Source organism: Chlamydotis macqueenii, chromosome 1, assembly GCF_036417535.1.
Source record: "Chlamydotis macqueenii isolate bChlMac1 chromosome 1, bChlMac1.mat, whole genome shotgun sequence".
Classification (NCBI taxonomy): domain Eukaryota; kingdom Metazoa; phylum Chordata; class Aves; order Otidiformes; family Otididae; genus Chlamydotis; species Chlamydotis macqueenii.
The window spans coordinates 184,242,854-184,256,226 of record NC_141556.1 but is presented as its reverse complement, the minus strand read 5'-3'; the positions used below and the strand labels follow the sequence as shown (position 1 = coordinate 184,256,226).

General features: G+C 40.7%; 1 protein-coding gene across 2 annotated transcripts in view; it reads right to left on the bottom strand.

The window, feature by feature from the left end:
* GTF2F2 (general transcription factor IIF subunit 2) overlaps nt 1–13,373 on the bottom strand; it is a 96,569-nt gene that overhangs the window by 39,867 nt on the left and 43,329 nt on the right. The gene's annotated exons all lie outside the window — the stretch shown is intronic.

Genomic DNA, 13,373 nt, shown 5'->3' with positions numbered 1-13,373 from the left:
GTTAACACTATTGGGATCCTTTCTTTTCCTTCTTTCAGATATGATAAAAGAACTTTTAAAAATGAGCTTAGCATCCAGAATATGTGTCTCATTCCTTCCAGCCCCAACTAAACTTTTTTTTTTAAATACAAATTATTTCACAAGTGATATTTTTACCTCCCTCTCCTTTAAAATCTGAAGCAGTTGCATTGTCGTGGTCATGACGGTCTAAGGATTAACAAGAGCCTGGGTTTGTGAGAAGTTAAGCGCTTGTGTTAGCCTACTTTTTACTTTATATTCTTCACCTTAAAGCCGTTGTCACATTCCTAACTTATTCCAACCTGAGTTAATACAGTTCAATCAATTCTGCAGAAGGACAGAAGCCTGTGTGTCTCCATCATCTGCAGACTGGAATCATGAAGCTAGAGCCTTATGTTATTCACAGAAATGAACCCTGTAAAATCCCAAACTTCCCTATGCCTATTAATGGGAGTGCTTTGCAAAGCCTCAGAATTGAATACAGTCCAAGAGCAGAAGGAGCAGAGGAGAGCTCTTTGGTGAGCTGTTTCTTTTCCTAATTCATTACTATTTCTTCTTTATCTTCCTCCTTGGCAAGGTCTCAGTCAGCACTCAAGCACATACACACAATCTGAGGGAACAGCAGGACAGTAATTCAAATTAGTATTACAAGTCGGAGGGTACAGTACCTCCTGATTCTGCCACTAGCATTAAAAAAAAGGGGTGAGCCAGATATTCCTGCAAAAATATTCAAGTATTCAAAGACCTAAAATAGATACTTCATTGGCATTAACTTTGGTTCACACTTACCTCAGTTATTGTTTCATTGTATCCAGCACCTGTGAGATAGTGCTGTACCTGATAATTTTTGTCAGGCTTTTTTTGGAGTTGCAGCAGAATTAATTCTGTGAAATGTCTGCCAGGATGGACTAATACATTGATAAAGTTGGAAGTTTGCTATCTCTGGTGTTAGTTATTCGTAAAATCAAATGTAGATTGTCAACAGAATACCTTGTATGAATTGAGCACAGAATTAAATTGCTTCATATTTAAAACTGCTGATGAAGATAATGCCTGGATAAACTCACTTGCAATTTCATCCGAGTCAGAAAGGGCCACCCTAACCTCCTATCAGCAAATCTTCAACAGTGCTTGGCAACACGAGGGGCATCTGGTACACTTAAAATTTGAGTGAGATAAGTACACTGGGTAAGAGAAAGGAAGGAAAAGTGGGGGGATGAAAAGATACACACAGAGAGTGAGCAACTGAAAAAACTCAGTCTGTCCTGCAAAACATCCCAATTTAGTCAGTCTGCTGCTATGGGTTTCACTATTGCCCTTCTCTACTTTGTAAGTTCTGGTCCGTGCACATAGTGGTTTCTAAACTGTTCAGAGATGGCTCAACTAGAAATGGCTTTAGATAGCTACGTTACAACACAATGGATCCCAAAGAGAAAAAAAATGTAAGAATTTTGATAGGGCAGGTGCAGGTGACATGTATCAACAGATACTGGTATGATATATATGGATATCAATAGGATATTAATTCCGCTGTGTAGAATCATTTTTAGTGCAGAATATTATCAGCATTTAGGTGTGTCAAAAACTTGGGTGAAGAGCACACTTCTTTTTTTTTAATCGTTATTTTCATTTAGTGGCTTTGCCATATTAATTACACTCTATTGGAAACTTAAATTTCAAATACCAGCATACCTCTCAGTTTCACTTTACGCTGTATCTTGCTTCCAAACTTGTGACTTGCAAGCACCTGAAACAGGAGGAGCTGACAATTCTCAGGTGTTACACTACTCATTTTAATTTTGTATTTGGACATTTCAGGCTTTTTGTGAGGCGTTGGGAAAGCACAGAGCAGTCACCTGGAACAGTTGCCTCCAAGGCAAAACAGATCTTCACAACTCCTCTGCAACATTGCATTTCTGCCTTCACTGCACAAGCAGGAGTCAGTTCCTTGCCTTAGGTATGAAACTCATTGTCCAGCCTTATATCCATAATTATAGAATCACAGAATCATAGAATAGTTTGGGTTGGAAGGGACCTTTAAAGGTCATCTAGTCCAACCCCCCTGCAAGGAGCAGGGATATTTTCAACCAGATCAGGTTGCTCAGAACCCCATCCAACCTGGCCTTGAATGTTTCCAGGGATGGGGCATCCACCACCTCTCTGGGCAACCTCTGCCAGTGTTCCACCACCCTCACTGTAAAAAAAAAAAACAACAAACAAACAAAAAAAAAAACCAAACTTTTCCCTGCTAAAGAGTTTCTCCCGTCTTTCCTGTAGGCCCTCTTGAGGTACTGGAAAACTGCTATAAGGTCTCCCCAGAGCCTCCTCTTCTCCAGGCTGAACAGCCCCAACTCTCTCAGCCTGTCCTCATAGGAGAGGTGCTCCAGCCTTCTTATCATCTTCGTGGCCCTCCTCTGGACCCTCTCCAACGTGTCCACATCCTTCTTATGTTGGGGGCTCCAGAGCTGGATGCAGTGCTCCAGGTGGGGTCTCACCAGAGCAGAGTAGAAGGGAAGAATGCTTTCACAGAATCACAGAATGGTTTGGGTTGGAAGGGACCTTTGAAGATACCTGATCCAACACCCCTGCCATGAACAGGGACACCTCTTACTAGATCAGGTTGCTCAAAGCCCTGTTCAACCTCACTTTGTACACTCTCAATGATGGGGCACCCACAACTTCTATGGGCAACCTGTGCCAGTGTCTCACCACCCTCATTGTAAAACATTCCTCCTTATGTCCGATCTAAACCTACTCTCTTTCTTTTAAATCAGCCTCTTGTTCTGTCACTACAGGCCTTAGTAAAAAATCCTTCTGTCTTTTTTTATAAGCCCCTTCTATACATTGAAAGCCTGCAACAACATCTCCCTGGAGCCTTCTCTTCTCCACGCTGAATCACCCCAACTCTCTCAGCTTTTCTTTTTAGGAGAGGTGCTCCAGCGCTCTCATCATCTTCGTGGCCCTCCTCTGGACCCTCTCCAACAGGTCCATGTACTTCTAACCTCAGGGGTTCCAGAGCCGGATGCAATACCCCAGGTGGGGTCTCACCAGAGTGGAGCAGAGGAGAATCACCTCCCTTGACCTGCTGGCCATGCTGCTTTTGATGCAGCCCAGGATGCGGTTGGCTTTCTCGGCTGCAAGAGCACATTGCCAGCCAATGTCCAATTTTTCATCTATCAATATCCTCAAGTCCTTCTCTACAGGGCTACTCTTAACCAATTTGTCACCCAGTCTGCACTGGTATTGGGGATTGTCCTGACCCAGGTTCAGGACCTTCCATATTATCATATATATGTGCATGCTACAGAAGACAACCATATTATACAAGAAAAAACTAAAACAAAATTGTAAACTAAAGTATCAGTGATCCTAAACCTTAATGAAGAGGTAGTTGTCAGAAAACTGGTCAGTTCCAGCTTTCTGTCATGGACAGCAGGGAAGGAAGGAACTCAGTGGTAGCGAGTCCGTTGCACTCTCACACTTTCCTGTCGGGGTACATCACAGCATTCAAGGTGCATGGTTAGCCCAGAAAGACCTTCTCATTCCAATCTCAGGTATGGATAAAGCACATCAGCCCTACAACGGCTTCACATGGACGCTGTACTATTCAATAAGCATACTTACAGTCAGATTTTTAACACTCGTTCTACCAGTGCAGGTGCATTTGTGTCAGGTCCCACTAATGACACTGGCTTAGTGCACAGCGCAAAACTTTAAGCAAAGCATCACAGATACTGAAACGACAATGATTAAATCCCAGCCAAAACCACTAACTGCAAACAAAGGAGGCAACAGCTTAATAGAAACATCATAACAGATGATAACCAGAAAACTCAGGAATTGTATGATTGCTGTCTATGAGGTTCACTTAAGGAATGCATTTCATTAAATAGCACAAAGTAACTTGCAAATTTCAAACTCAGCATAGACTCAAAAGAAAGGGGTACTTTGATGATTTGTACATCACTAGAACTGACATTTAAGTCACATTCTGCTGATAAAATACCATTTCAAAGAGGAACCATCTCATTCACTCACAGCTGTGTTGGTCTTACAATGGTAACAGAATTAAAATAGCAGCATATATTTCTCTTAAGGCCATAAGCAGATGTATCTGTATTTAAACACAGGCATGGAAAATACAAAGAATTTGAAAACCACAGTTCTTATAATATTGTTAAATTTATGCATGCACATGAACGTACGCAAGAAATATTTTAGACTGCGGTCCTTTGTATTAATTTCTGCTTCTTTCAAGCTCTTGAAAGTAGCATTCTGTAGAAGAGCTTTTGTGGAAAATATTACTGAAAATGATTTGCACTTGATTTGATATGTAAATAAAATCCCTAGGATTTTAAAGTTCCTTCACTGTATAGGCAACTCAAGTATAATTTGTTGGCCTTTGATACTGGCAGTCTCATTTTCTCTATCCAGATAATCCAAGGGGGAAAAAAAAAGTAGTTTAAGTATTCTAGGTGACTGAAATTCAAAGGATTTTACATTATCTCTCTCTCTCTCTCAAAAAAAAAAAAAAGTAACTTACTATTCTTTTTCATTTTATGGTGTTCATTTGAATTCAACTCCCAAGCTGTTTTAAAAATGTCCCAGACTCGAGCATTGGCAGGTGGCTGCACAATATCCTCTCTTTTGGTAAACACTTCAGGATTGCGTCTGAGTACTAACTGATGGCTGCAGTGCTTCAGTATCTTGTATGAATATCTGAGGAATTTAGAGAATGAAAGATTCTCCCACAAAACGTGGTGCTGTGATTAATTTCTAAAGCTGGGATCTTTTCCACCCACAGATCCCTTAAGGAGCACAGGAGATATCTCTGTTTGCTTCCCCCATGGTGTTTAATTCTTCAGGAATTACACCATCCACTGATCACAGGGAAACCCAGTTTGAGAAGCAATGGAGCCCTACAGACAGATGCTCCCTCAAAAAAAGAAACAGAAATAGAAAATGGATGGTTTGTCATCTATGAACTTGTCTAAACTTGGCGATAACCTAAGTAACAAATGCTGTTTGCATGGACACATACGTACCCTGTCACCCTTCAGGCCACTATTTTAGTGCCTTCCTGCAGTTCTATGGATTTGAGAAATATTCAAATAAAAGTCAGGAAATCAATAAGTCACCAACAGAGCTTGCCACTTGGCGATTCTAATCTTTGATTTTGCAAGGGTAACTTTTAGTACTCAGTGATATCACACAATTTTTGGAGCTCCTTGGCAGCAGAGTAACTGTTGGACGATACTAGTCTACTGATCTCTCACAAATTGCAAATACCATCAGTAGTATGTGAACAAAGTTGCTTAAAAATAGAAGATGTGCTGTGGTGCTGACATTCTACATATTGTGTAAATTTGAGCTCGTCAGCCTGGTAGTTGCCAAAGCAGTTTTGTAGAACCGAGAACACCGGCAGTACTCAGCATGACTACAGCATCTGGCATGGCGGCTAGGAAGAGATCCATGGGCTTCAGTGAGCTTTGCTCTGCAACACAGAATATGAAGATTTACATCTGAACTCTAATACCAGTGTAGAAATGGCCTTTTTTAATACTAGCTAGCTATCCCACCTTCCCTGACAGGGTCAAGCATGATGGTAAATGAAAAGAAAAGGTTAGTGTGTCTTGTAACACCGGATAAGTCACGATAGTTAAAACTGCACTCACTTTCAGAGATTTTCAGCGTGACTTTCATACTACAGATGGAAAAGAAGGTAAAAGAATGAATTGGCGCTGCCCTGGGAACAGGAAGGACATCCTTAAGTACTAAACAAGTCCCTCATTGAAATCTGGAAAGCACCTTAGCAGCAGAGAGATCTTTGTAATTATTGTAGCTCTGGTAACAGTAAGGTGAAAAGATCTCCAGCACTGTACAACACCAAAGACTTCAGTTTCAAGAGAAGGAATCTGTGTTACTGACATTTACGTTCAGTGGAAATACAACTATCCAGAACTTGTGGTGCAGAGCACTGGTACTGAATAAGGCTTTTTTCAGCCTGAAGAAGCTGGCTACGACTGAAGCCTGAACATATTCCAGGGCGACTATTTTTAGCCTTGCCCCTTTCAGAAGCTAAAAAGGAAATGGATGCTTTTTGGCTAATTATCACAAAGGCAAACTAGATACATTCTTAAATGCCTTTGATAGCAGGGGAAAAGGAGCAGTGTAACCAGCGGAAGAGGAATACTGTTTCATGAAGTCCATATTAAAGAAACAGGACAATGAGAACTCTCCAGTTACAACTATTGCTTTCCTTTCCCAGGGTATAAGGAAAAATCCATGCAATATTTGCTATTAACTCTTCTTAAATATGCATCCCTAAGCATCTTTCTTCTTTCTGAAAATGACCTTCATGCTATGCTGCTCTCAACAATACACCTTTCTAAAAGGCACAGAACACACTCAGTATGCCCACTATTAAGAAACACGAGAGCGTCCCAGCAGCATCTTACCACACAATTTCAATTACAGAGAAATGCAGAAGTGTCTGGACATGGTCTTGGGCACCTGGCTCTAGGTGGCCCTGCTTGAGCAGAGGGGTTGGACCAGATGACCTCCAGAGGTCCCTTCCCACCTAAACCATTCTGTGATTCTGTGCCTGTCACTTGGAAATGATGATATTTAAAAGACAGGAAGAAGGCAATTTTAATGCCATGCTGTAACAAAGCCATTTTAAGGTAAAACAAAAGGAGAATGGTAATTCAGCCAGCAAGGAAGCCTACTTTTTTCATCCTCTGTCACCAGGCCTTTGCAAAAGGAAGGAAACTGAGATGCAATTATCAGATCAACAGTCTCTCTCAGAATTTAAGAGAGCATCAGTTTCCATAACTAATATGATTCACATTCTAGAAAGTATATTGAAAAAAATAATAATAAAAAAGAACGTTTCATGCTTCTTTTTTTTCCTCCTTCTCCCCCTTCCCCTCCTCCCCCCCTAAATTAGCCCATATACACCTGGTTACTAGAAGCTGAAGACAATGGGGTAAAAAGGATGTGGTAACCTTCTGCACCCAGCAGCAGGTTTAAGAGAAACATGATAAAATATCTGCTGCATTACAAACAGTAAGTTATTCCTTATTTATTAGCATTATTATAATGGCTGGAAGCAGCGACCAAAATTAGAACCTTTTCATATCATTGAACAAAAAAAAGCATAGCAATATAAAAGACCTATTAAAATCCAGCCTCAGAACAGCGCTTGTAAGAACAGTAAAGGACAACATACAAAATGGAAAGGATGAGAGACAGAGAAGAGAGTCTAAAATCACAAAGAAATACGTAGCAAACCAAGAAAAGCAACTCTCCTGCCCTCTGAAATGGGGAATAACCACTCCTCCGTGTTGTTGAACTCACCTCACTTTAACCTCATTTTTCTTACTTGCTCTTCTCCATTACTCTATTCAAAAAATGTGAAAAATGGACCAAAAATGGTCAAAGAAACTTCCGTACTAGTGTGCCTGCTACTCTGCAGTCCAATTGTTCACAAGTAGAATGGCATTTTCTTGATTTGTAAAAACTGGTGGATGTCCAGGAACATATGGGAAATACAAAACACATCTCAACAGTACAGCTTAACCCTTACGAACATGATTATTAGCTAATTTTCTACAAATTGCACATTATTCTCCAGGAAAAATTGAAATTTGAAACATTTTAGCACTTGGGAAAAAAATAATTATGTTTCGTACTTAATGATGAGTTACTCAAAACATCCTAGGGAATGTCTTTTTGCATTATGATGAATCCTACTTCAAGACAAATAAATTAATCTTTGATGCTTGAAAAATCAAGGTTGCATTGACTGACAGGCAGGTGCAATCTCAGTTTTGCATAAAAATGGCGTCCCACTTCAAACAAATTGAACAGCATTTGTGCAGCATGTCAGCTTTTGTGGAAAATGCAGGAATGTATTCATACATACTTATTTTGAAAGGGAATTCACAGTGAACTAAGCAACAAGAATATATATGAAGTGGCATGCTGATCAAATGATTCATTTTCTTTTGCTAGTAGGGGGTATTTGGGGGAAAAAACTGGCATAATTCTCATTTTCAGAAATATACTGAACTGTCAGTCAGTCAATACTCTCTCAGTATTTTATAGAAGATGAGCAACTCATCTGCACTAATTAAATTTCACTTCCTTGACCTCGACCACAACGTGTCAGGACTTCTTGTGGCCTCAGTAATATGGTTGCAGAGAAATGTGACTTTTCAAACATGGAAGTTCATTAATTATTCTAGAACGTTTTGCAACCCATTTCTCCTAAAAGCCTATCATACATGTTTCTTCCAGTAGATTTTTCTAAGGACTTTCATCACACTCCCTGTAGAAAACTCATAAAAGAAAAAGCAAGAAGATACCCAAAATTCTTGCAGTCTTGCTACAAGCTGCTCTGTTGGCAGCTACCATTTTCAGTAATGATAATTCAAGATGTATTAAGTTACTTAAGAGGATTATAGGGACTACCAGCCTCACTGCAGTGTTTAATTTCAGCTCTTCTAGGCTTTCTGTAAGCCTGGGACTCTTTTTTTTTTTTTTTAATTATTATTATTTGGTGTCCAGTTTGGGAGAGTTCAGTAATTCAGATTACATATAGTTGAATCAGTCTCCTGAATTCCACTTTGAAAGGCAACCAGCATTTCACCAACATATTTGAGAATGAAACAAGGCTCTGATTTTATTCCAGTTTTTGCCTGCCCTCCACTGGCTGGGGAGGGCAGGCTGGAGAGGCACTTTCAAACACTGCATTCAACAACAGCTTGAGCTGCACTTTGCATGTGCCTTCAAAACCTCCCCAGGAACTGCCAGCCTGGTGCCCAGCCAGCCCATCGCAAAGGACCTGAGCAGTCCTGGAGACCTTGTTGTAGCTACTCAACACGACAATGTCAGTTGTCACTTGGCAGAGTCGCTCCCAGAGATTACCTTTTTTTTTTTTCTTCTTCACTTTTCCTCAAAACGAAATGTAGTTTGAGCATATAGGATACTGATGTGTTCAAATTATTTTTGAAATTACAATTCTTTCTGTGAGGAAATGGAGAAACAGAAGGAAACAGCAATGGGAAAGGAGGACTGAGAAAGAACTGGGGAAGAAGAGGGTTCGCTATGGTCAGAGGAACAAACAGAACAGACATTAAGACCGGTGCAAGGACAGAAACAGGTAATTTGGCAGAGAGGATGTTAGATGGAGTGCATGCCAGTCCTCTGTTTTCCCTCTTCCGTGCACAGCAAAAGACCCTTGGGAATATCAAAATATTGTTCTTATCTCCTCTCAAGTAATCTGGATCCTGAGAGATCATGAATGTTTGGGGAACTCCTCCCTGTGCCCTATTCTTCCCAGTGTAGCCCCATCTGTGACACACCACCTCTGGTACAACAGTTCATACACCACCATCTTCCTCTGTCTGACAGGCTTTATGGGGCAAGAGGGGAAGTATCAACCAGAAAGAACAGCGCAGGGACAGTATTTTCTGTGATCACCACACAGTAAAACTGTCCACAGTTGGGAACAGTCTGCCTATTTTTCCACCACACAGTCCAAATATTTTTAAGTGGGATCATGAGATCCACTCCCACAAGACAGAAATTAGGACATGTGCTTGGAAACCACATATTATTTTCCAGCTAGCTGCAACAGCATCACCAGCAGTAACTGCAAGTGTATAACTAATCATTAAGGTGCGACAAAGAGCAAACACGTTGTTAACAAAAAATTTCTAGGAAATTCAATAGCATGAAGCTTTACTAGTGCAGGACAGCAAGTGTTCCATGGTATCTGTTCCCCTTCTATGACTTGAAGTTCAGGAAAACAAACAAAAAAAAAGCCACCAAACAAACAACAAAACTTACAAAATTGAGAATATCAAGTGAAGGTCACACAACCTTTGTTTTACCTTTCTCACTAGTTATCCCTAGACACACATTTGTACCTTGTATTCAAAGTGTTCTAAACATCACCCATCTACACTCTTCCTGTAATCAAATCAAAAGCTGCTGTTTGGGAAAAAACCTCCCCTCGGTTACATTTGATAATGCTTTCATAGAATCATAGAATAGTTTGGGTTGGAAGGGGCCTTCAAAAGTCATCTAGTCCAACCCCCCCCCCCCCCCGCAAGGAGCAGGGACATCCCCAACTAGATCAGGTTGCTCAGAACCCCGTCCAACCTGGCCTTGAATGTTTCCAGGGATGGGGCATCCACCACCTCTCTGGGCAACCTGTTCTGGTGTTTCAACACCCCCGTAAAAAAAAATTATTCCTTATATCTAGTTTAAATCTACCCTCTTTTAGTTTAAAAGCATTACCCCTTGTCCCATCACAACGGGCTCTACTAAAAAGTTTATCCTCATCTATATTACAAGTCCCTTTAAGTACTGAGAGGCCACAATAAGGTCTCTCTGGACCCTTCTCTTCTCCAGGTTGAACACCACCATCTCTCCCAGTCTTTCCCCATAGGAAAGGTGTTCTATCCCTCTGATCATTTTTGTGGCCCTCCTCTGTATCTGCTTGATCAGGTCCACATCTTTCCTGTACTTCAGCCCTGGAGTACAGGAATCAGCAGATACTGTGTCCAGCTGATTCCAGAGCTGGATACAGTATTCCAGGTGGGGTCTCACCAGGGCAGAGTAGAGGCGGGGAATCACCTCCCTTGATCTGCTAGCCACACTTCTTTTGGTGCAGCCCAGCATGCAGTTGGCGTTCTGGGCTGTGAGTGCATATTGTCAGCTCATGTTCAGCTTTCCATCCACTAGTATCCCCAAGTCCTTGGGCTACTCTCAATCCCTTCATCCTCCAGCCTGTATTGCTACTGGTGGTTGCCCCAACCCCCGTGCAGGACCTTGCACTTGGCCTGGTTGAACTTCATGAGGTTTGCACGGGCCCACCTCTCCAGCCTGTCAAGGTCCCTCTGGATGGCATCCCTTCCCTCCAACGTATCAACTGCACCACACAGCTTGGTGTCGTCAGCAAACCTGCTGCGAGTGCAGTCAATCCCACTGTCCATGTCATTCATGCACGTCACTAAATTCTCTGCTTTCATACCCATCCTTAAACCCACACGTCACACATCACCCACCTAACTGCTGGCAGCCCCATCACAAGATTAGCACTTTGTCCTCTCACTGAAACTCTACAGAGCAGCATGGAAATCAAATGCCACGCCACATACCTATCAGCCGATTTCCTTCACCCAGATACAGATGGTAAAATAGACGGCATCCATATCTGCATTTAATACCAGGGAGGTACAATGGAGAACCTTTTGGTCACTGCCAGCTTTCAGAAAACAGATGATCACAGTTATCAGAGTGTGCAGCTTAACTTCATTTTCTAGATCTTCAAAGTATGAAGCAACTGCATTTATATGTTAATTTTATTTCCTTCCCAACTCAACTTACTATTGTGGCACTTAAAGCCTACACAACAGACTTGCTGTTTTATCAATATTATCAATTCCACCTCTGGGGAGTCTCTCTCATGTAAAGCACAATACTAAACATAAAAGTGAATAAAAAATGGTTTAATATAACACAGTTCTATAACTTATGTGGTTTATCTTCAATGCTGTCACTTTTTTTTAAGCACAAACACAGACTGCAGCATGTTGAGGGTGGGAGACAGTAAAGAGAATGAAGAGAGAAGTTAGATCCTACTACTCAAATACCAGAGATGGTGTTTGGACATAAACCAATTTCTTCTGAGGCTGTGACTGCTAGATCTGCTAAATCTTATGCTGATTCCCACCAGAAAATTGCTGGGTTTCTGGTTGTTGTTTTTTTATTTTTTTAAAAAAACTTTTTGGTAAAAGGCAAAAAATCTTTAACAACATGGAAAGTTAGAAAGTGAGTATACACTGCCTGACAGTACTTCTACAGGAAAGAAAAACCAATGGTACCATCAGTTTTCAGCTGACACCACTTCCAAATACAAACCCAGCCTTTACGTTTGTATCTTTATTGCTCCTACAGGAATTGAACACGACAAAATCAAAGACCAGGAGGTGCTGCATGCATGCGCGCGTGCCAGAAAGCAGAATGCTGAAAAAGTCAAAGTTTGGGTAGTATGCCATTAAAGCTACCAGTTTTGTTCTGGTCTCCTGCTGTGGCCTTACCAGAAGCAGCTTATCTGATCAACTAATAGAAAACTGTACAAAATGCAAAAAAGCACTTGGATCAGGCAACCTGCGATTGAAACAATTATGAAGCAAATAGATCCTACAGACTATATCCGTATATATTTAAAATTGCCAGATTGAAATGAGTCTTTTTCTAGTAACATCACCTTTGCTTCATACTCCATTTCACACTGATGACAAAAATAATGAAAGCAATCACAGAACACAGTCTGAAACGAAGTAGTTCACTGTACATGAGCAAACTTATGGTAGTGATTTGCCAACAGCTAGAACACAAAGTCTCAGAACTGAATGAACACAATAAGGAAATACTGGAGTAGTTTAGATGACAGAGGAGCTTAATAAAACATAGGATGTTGTAAGTGTAGCATATGACACACAGAAAACAGATCAGGAATTGGCGAAAAACATTACTTTGCCTTTTTTGTATTTCTTCTGATGAATTTAAAACAAGTCATGGACGAATCTCTTCCTGAAATTGCCTGCTTTGCACTTCTCTAGTTACAACAAACTCACAATATGAGAGTAATTTAATTAAAACCCACATGCTTAAAATGTATAAATATGTATTTAAAATAAGGCACAATTCAATTCCAAATCTGATTTATTACTAGAGGACATCATCACATTAATTACCCCTATGATATATGAATCACATGGTAAATTCTAGATGTATCAGACTCAATTTTCAGAAGTCACTAAATGATTCTGTTAAATATATGCCTTGTGGTTTCCATGCCACTTCTGACATTTTCAGCCATTACTTTTTCTAGCAAGCACACCAATTTAGGTCTAACACTTCTCCCTAAACTCTTTCCTATTTTTGGCATTTTAAGCAACTTTTCAGAGTTGCTCTTCGTCTAGCATGGCACGATATTAAGTGGAATTAAATTTGGACGATCCACACAGAAACCCATACTCAAGAAGCATGTCCCGACCAGACCAATGTAAACCTTTAAGTCCTCAGGAAATTCAGCTTTAATCACCTTTGAATACTGCCATACATTCCTATGTTCAGGTGTGAGGAGGCAGAATGCGTGCTCTAGTAAGAGCTTTGTGCATGATGGAATGCAGAAGTCTACATCATCCCACCAGACAATACCAGAGGGAAGTATGAGCCCCATGCCAGCCTTCATTCCCTCCTTACACTACATTCACTCCAAAGCAAGAACAGTTCCAATCCTGTACAAATCCTACGTAAGATCATGATAAAACTGA